Source organism: Oncorhynchus mykiss, chromosome 1 (genome assembly GCF_013265735.2).
Source record: "Oncorhynchus mykiss isolate Arlee chromosome 1, USDA_OmykA_1.1, whole genome shotgun sequence".
NCBI classification, from domain to species: Eukaryota; Metazoa; Chordata; class Actinopteri; order Salmoniformes; family Salmonidae; genus Oncorhynchus; species Oncorhynchus mykiss.
In genome coordinates, this window is record NC_048565.1 from 71,317,938 (window position 1) to 71,323,679 (window position 5,742).

At 55.2% G+C, this 5,742-nt stretch overlaps 1 long non-coding RNA gene across 1 annotated transcript in view; it reads left to right on the top strand.

Moving 5' to 3' along the window:
• LOC110528637 overlaps positions 1-5,339 on the top strand; it is a 42,816-nt gene extending 37,477 nt beyond the window's left edge. Inside the window, exon 3 of the long non-coding RNA XR_002474288.2 lies at positions 4,950-5,339. This is a non-coding gene — a long non-coding RNA (uncharacterized LOC110528637). The remainder of the gene's footprint in view (positions 1-4,949) is intronic.
• The last annotated feature ends 403 nt before the right edge of the window (positions 5,340-5,742 follow it).

Consider the following 5,742-nt stretch of genomic DNA (forward strand, 5'->3'; position numbering starts at 1 on the left):
CAGAAGACGCCATGTCATTTACCTGGCTTTTGTATGTTTATTCAGACAAGAGGGACTTCAACTCAGGCGTGCGCGCACACACGCGCGCACACACGCACGCACGCACGCGCACGCACGCACGCACGCACACACACACACACACACACACACACACACACACACACACACACACACACACACACACACACACACAATCACACACACACACGTAGACACAAACACCCTGACAAGCCAACTCACTATTGCCTCTTGCCTGAAACTCAAACACACAACTTTGCTCCCTAGCCATAAACACACTTCAAAAGTGTCTTATTTTTGGAAGCGATATGGGCGATAGTATTCCCCTGTTTCAAGGGCCTAATCGTTCTCTTCATGTGCCCTTGCATGCCTCCTGCCTCTTCGTATGCCCCTCTGCGCTTCAAACCCACCAGTTAACATCCAGCACAGAACTACCAAAACAACCTTTGGCTCTTAAAGGAATCTACTTCACACTACTCTTTACATATGTGTATGTACTCTTTACATATGTGTATTTAGGCTTTTTCTGGAGCTCTGACATTTAAAATAAGTCAAAAATGCTACAGGGATGTGGTCAACATAAATAATAATCACAGATAGTTCTTCATCTTGAAGTCAATTATGAATGGATACGTGATACAGGTTTCCTGTATGTGTATAGATACATTTGTATGAGTTTTTCAGTCCTGTATGGCTAAGCGTTTGTGTTTATAAAGCGTGTGTGTGCGTGCCTGTGTGCGTGCCTGTGTGCATGTGAAAGGAGGTGAGGGCAGCTGACCCAGATGTGTTTAAGTGGGTCAGGGGAGCCCCACCGCCCCACGCAGGGGCATTGTGGGGGAGGGTGCATGCTCGTGCAAAGGACTGTTAATTTGAATGAGTTATATTTTAATATTCAACAAGGTTATTTCTATGAGGGCGGGGAATCCGACAAAGACATTAGCATACGGAAACAATGATGACGACGAACGGACATGTAAAGTATGGAATGTTGTGATGCTGTGTCAGCACCCTTGTTATGGTAAAGGTCAAAGTTTGTGGTAAAGCAGCAGTGTGGTGATTAAACATCATGGTAGCAGGAAGAGAGGAGTGGGTGGTAGAGAGGGAGGGATGAGAGGAGGGATGGGAGGTAGAGAGGGAGGGAGGAGAGGAGGGATGGGAGGTAGAGAGGGAGATAGAGACAGAGGGAGGTAGAGAGGGAGGGATGGGAGGTAGAGAGGGAGGGATGAGAGGAGGGATGGGAGGTAGAGAGGGAGGGATGAGAGGAGGGATGGGAGGTAGAGAGGGAGGGAGGAGAGGAGGGATGGGAGGTAGAGAGGGAGGGAAGGGAAAGAGGGATGGGAAGTAGAGAGGGAGGGACGAGAGGAGGGATGGTATGTAGAGAGGGAGGGAGGAGAGGAGGGATGGGAGGTAGAGAGGGAGATAGAGACGGAGGGAGGTAGAGAGGGAGGGATGAGAGGAGGGATGGGAGGTAGAGAGGGAGGGATGAGAGGAGGGATGGGAGGTAGAGAGGGAGGGATTAGAGGAGGGATGGGAGGTAGAGAGGGAGGGAGGAGAGGAGGGATGGGAGGTAGAGAGGGAGGGAAGGGAAAGAGGGATGGGAAGTAGAGAGGGAGGGACGAGAGGAGGGATGGGAGGTAGAGAGGGAGGGAGGAGAGGAGGGATGGGAGGTAGAGAGGGAGGGAGGGATAAGAGGAGGGATGGGAGGTAGAGAGGGAGGGAGGGAAAAGAGGAGGGATGGGAAGTAGAGAAGGAGGGAGGAGAGGAGGGATGGTAGGTAGGGAGGGAGGGAGGAGAGGAGGGATGGGAGGTAGAGAGGGAGGGAGGGAGAAGAGGAGGGATGGGGGGTAGAGAGGGAGGGAGGGAGAAGAGGAGGGATGGGAGGTAGAGAGGGAGGAGCAGAGGGATGGACGGTAGAGAGGGAGGGAGGGAGAAGAGGAGGGGTGGGATGTAGAAAGGAGGGAGGAGAGGAGGGATGGGAGGGAGGGAGGGAGGGGAGGTAGAGAGGGAGCGAGGAGAGGAAGGGTGGGATGTAGAAAGGAGGGAGGAGAGGAGGGATGGGAGGTAGAGAGGGAGGGAGGGAGAAGAGGAGGGAGGGAGGGAGGGAGGGGAGGTAGAGAGGGAGCGAGGAGAGGAAGGGTGGGATGTAGAAAGGAGGGAGGAGCGGAGGGATGGATGGTAGAGAGGGAGGGAGGGAGAAGAGGCGGGGTGGTATGTAGAAAGGAGGGAGGAGAGGAGGGATGGGAGGTAGAGAGGGATGGAGGGAGGGGGGGGAGGGAGGGAGGGAGGTAGAGAGGTGAGCGAGGAGAGTAAGGGTGGGAGGGATGAGAGGAGGGATGGGAGGTAGAGAGGGAGGGATGAGAGGAGGGATGAGAGGTAGAGAGGGAGGGAGGAGAGGAGGGATGGGAGGTAGAGAGGGAGGGAAGGGAAAGAGGGATGGGTAGTAGAGAGGGAGGGACGAGAGGAGGGATGGTAGGTAGAGAGGGAGGGAGGAGAGGAGGGATGGGAGGTAGAGAGGGAGATAGAGACGGAGGGAGGTAGAGAGGGAGGGATGAGAGGAGGGATGGGAGGTAGAGAGGGAGGGATGAGAGGAGGGATGGGAGGTAGAGAGGGAGGGATGAGAGGAGGGATGGGAGGTAGAGAGGGAGGGAGGAGAGGAGGGATGGGAGGTAGAGAGGGAGGGAAGGGAAAGAGGGATGGGAAGTAGAGGAGGAGGGAGGAGAGGAGGGATGATAGGTAGGGAGGGAGGGAGGAGAGGAGGGATGGGAGGTAGAGAGGGAGGGAGGGAGAAGAGGAGGGATGGGGGTAGAGAGGGAGGGAGGGAGAAGAGGAGGGATGGGAGGTAGAGAGGGAGGAGCAGAGGGATGGACGGTAGAGATGGAGGGAGGGAGAAGAGGAGGGGTGGGATGTAGAAAGGAGGGAGGGGAGGAGGGATGGGAGGGAGGGAGGGAGGGGAGGTAGAGAGGGAGCGAGGAGAGGAAGGGTGGGATGTAGAAAGGAGGGAGGAGAGGAGGGATGGGAGGTAGAGAGGGAGGGAGGGAGAAGAGGAGGGATGGGAGGTAGAGAGGGATGAGCGGAGGGATGGATGGTAGAGAGGGAGGGAGGGAGAAGAGGAGGGGTGGTATGTAGAAAGGAGGGAGGAGAGGAGGGATGGGAGGTAGAGAGGGATGGAGGGAGGGAGGGAGGGGGGGAGGGAGGGAGGTAGAGAGGGAGCGAGGAGAGGAAGGGTGGGATGTAGAAAGGAGGGAGGAGAGGAGGGATGGGAGGTAGAGAGGGAGGGAGGGAGAAGAGGAGGGGTGGGATGTAGAAAGGAGGGAGGAGAGGAGGGATGGGAGGTAGAGAGGGAGGGAGGAGAGGAAGGGTGGGATGTAGAAAGGAGGGAGGAGAGGAGGGATGGGAGGTAGAGAGGGAGGGAGGAGAGGAGGGGTGGGAGTTATTCCTCCTCTCCTCCCTCCCTCCCTCCCGCCCTCCCTCCCTCCCTCCCTCCTCTCCTCCCTCTCTTTCCTATCTCCCATCCCTCCTCTCCTTCCTCCTTTTCTACCTCCTGTCCCTCCTCTCCTCCCTCCCTCCCATCCCATCCCATCCCTCCTCTCCTCCCTCCCTCCCTACCTCCCATCCACCCTCTCCTATCTTCCTCTCTACCTCCCATCCCTCCTCTCCTCCCTTCCGTTCTACCTCCCATCCCTCTTCTCCCCCCTCTCTCTACCTCCCATCCCTACTCTCCTATCTCCCTCTCTTTTCTACCTCCCATCCCTCCTCTCCTATCTCCCTCTCTACCTCCCATCCCTCCTCTCCTCCATCTCTCTCTACCTCCCATCCCTCCTCTCCTCCCTCTCTTTCCTTCGCTCCCATCCCTTCTCTCAAATCTCCCTCTCTACCCCATCCCTCCTCTCCTCCCCTCTCTCTACCTCCCATCCCATCCCTCCTCTCCTCCCTCTCTTTCCTACCTCCCATCCCTCTTTCCTCCCTCTCTTTCCTACCTCCCATCCCTCTTCTCCCCCCTCTCTCTACCTCCCATCCCTCCTCTCCTATCTCCCTCTCTTTTCTACCTCCCATCCCTCCTCTCCTACCTCCCTCTCTACCCCATCCCTCCTCTCCTCCCCTCTCTCTACCTCCCATCCCTCCTCCCTCTCTTTCCTTCCCTCCCATCCCTCTTCTCCTCCCTCTCTTTCCTTCGCTCCCATCCCTCCTCTCCTATCTCCCTCTCTACCCCATCTCTCCTCCCCCCTCTCTACATCCCATCCCACCCCTCCTCTCCTCCCTCCCTTTCTACCTCCCATCCCTCTTTCCTCCCTCTCTTTCCTACCTCCCATCCCTCCTCTCCTTCCTCCCTTTCTACCTCCCGTCCCTCCTCTCCTCCCTCCCTCCCATCCTATCCTTCCTCTCCTCCCCTCTACCTCCCTCCCTCCCATCCCTCCTCTCCTCTCCTCCCTCCCTCCCTCCCTCCCTCCCTCTCTACTTCCCATCCCTCCTCTCATCCCTCCCTCTCTTCCTCCCTCTGTCTCTATCTCCCTCTCTACCCCCATCCCTCCTCTCCTCCCTCCCTCTCTACCCCCATCCCTCCTCTCCTCCCTCCCTCTCTACCTCCCATCACTCCTCTCATCCCTCCCTCTCTACCTCCCACTCTTCTCTTCCTGCTACCATGAAGTTTAATCACCACACTGCTGCTTTACCACAAACTTTGACCTTTACCATAACAAAGGTGCTGACACAGCATCACAACATTCCATACTTTACATGTCCTTTTGTCGTCATCATTGTTTCTGTATGCTAATGTCTTTGTCGGATACCCCCCCCCCCCCCCCCCCCCCATAGAAAGAACCTTGTTGAATATTAAAATATAACTCATTCAAATTAACAGTCCTTTGCATGATTTCTTAAAGCAGAATTATGAACACATTTCTCCCCAACTCTTTCCCTGTGTCTCTCCCCAGTGTCGGCTGAACTGGGCCACAGCATCCGAGCTGGGAGACCTGAGAGAAGAGATGGGAGAGGGCGGCTCCGCTGACTGGAGGAGTACCAGCTGGTCTCAAACAGGTAGGGAGCCGTGCCAAGTCCCTGTGCCAGCGTCTGTCGTGCCCGCTGACGTTCGTCGTCTGTTGGCTTCCATCAGGGCCTCTCTCTCTCTCTGATCTGGAATGAAGATGATTTGATTAGACCTCTGGTAAAGGCTGGGCAGGCCCTATACAAAGTCATTAGGATGGCCAGGAGTGGACTGGGGTGTTACGGGTGAGTAGTGGGTGACCGCAGCGGACTCACATTTGCACTGGACTGTTAGTTAAAATGTTGTGTGTCTGTGCATGTGTGTGTATGCACCTTTTGAACTTCCGTACTCTCATCCCTCTGGTAATTGAATTGTGGTACAATAATGGATCTATGATTTTATTTTGTCTTAGGTCCAAATGAGTTTTGGTGTGAACGTACACACACTGGCAGGTGTTTACACATTACAGGGGCTCAAAAGAAAATCTCCCAAACTCTGGAGGTTAAACTCTGTAGATCACACCTGGCCTATGCACTCTATGTAGTCTATATGCTATGCGAAGAGGTATGGATTCAAGTATAGAAGGACCAAGTCTTTGTATGGGAGACAAGGATATGCTAATTGGGAAACTGAGAAGGACAGGTAGTAGCAGACATAAGGGAGTGACATGAAGGAGTGTGTCTCAGTTGGTAGAACATGATGCTTGCAACGCCAGGGTTGTGGGATCAGTATGAAAATGTATG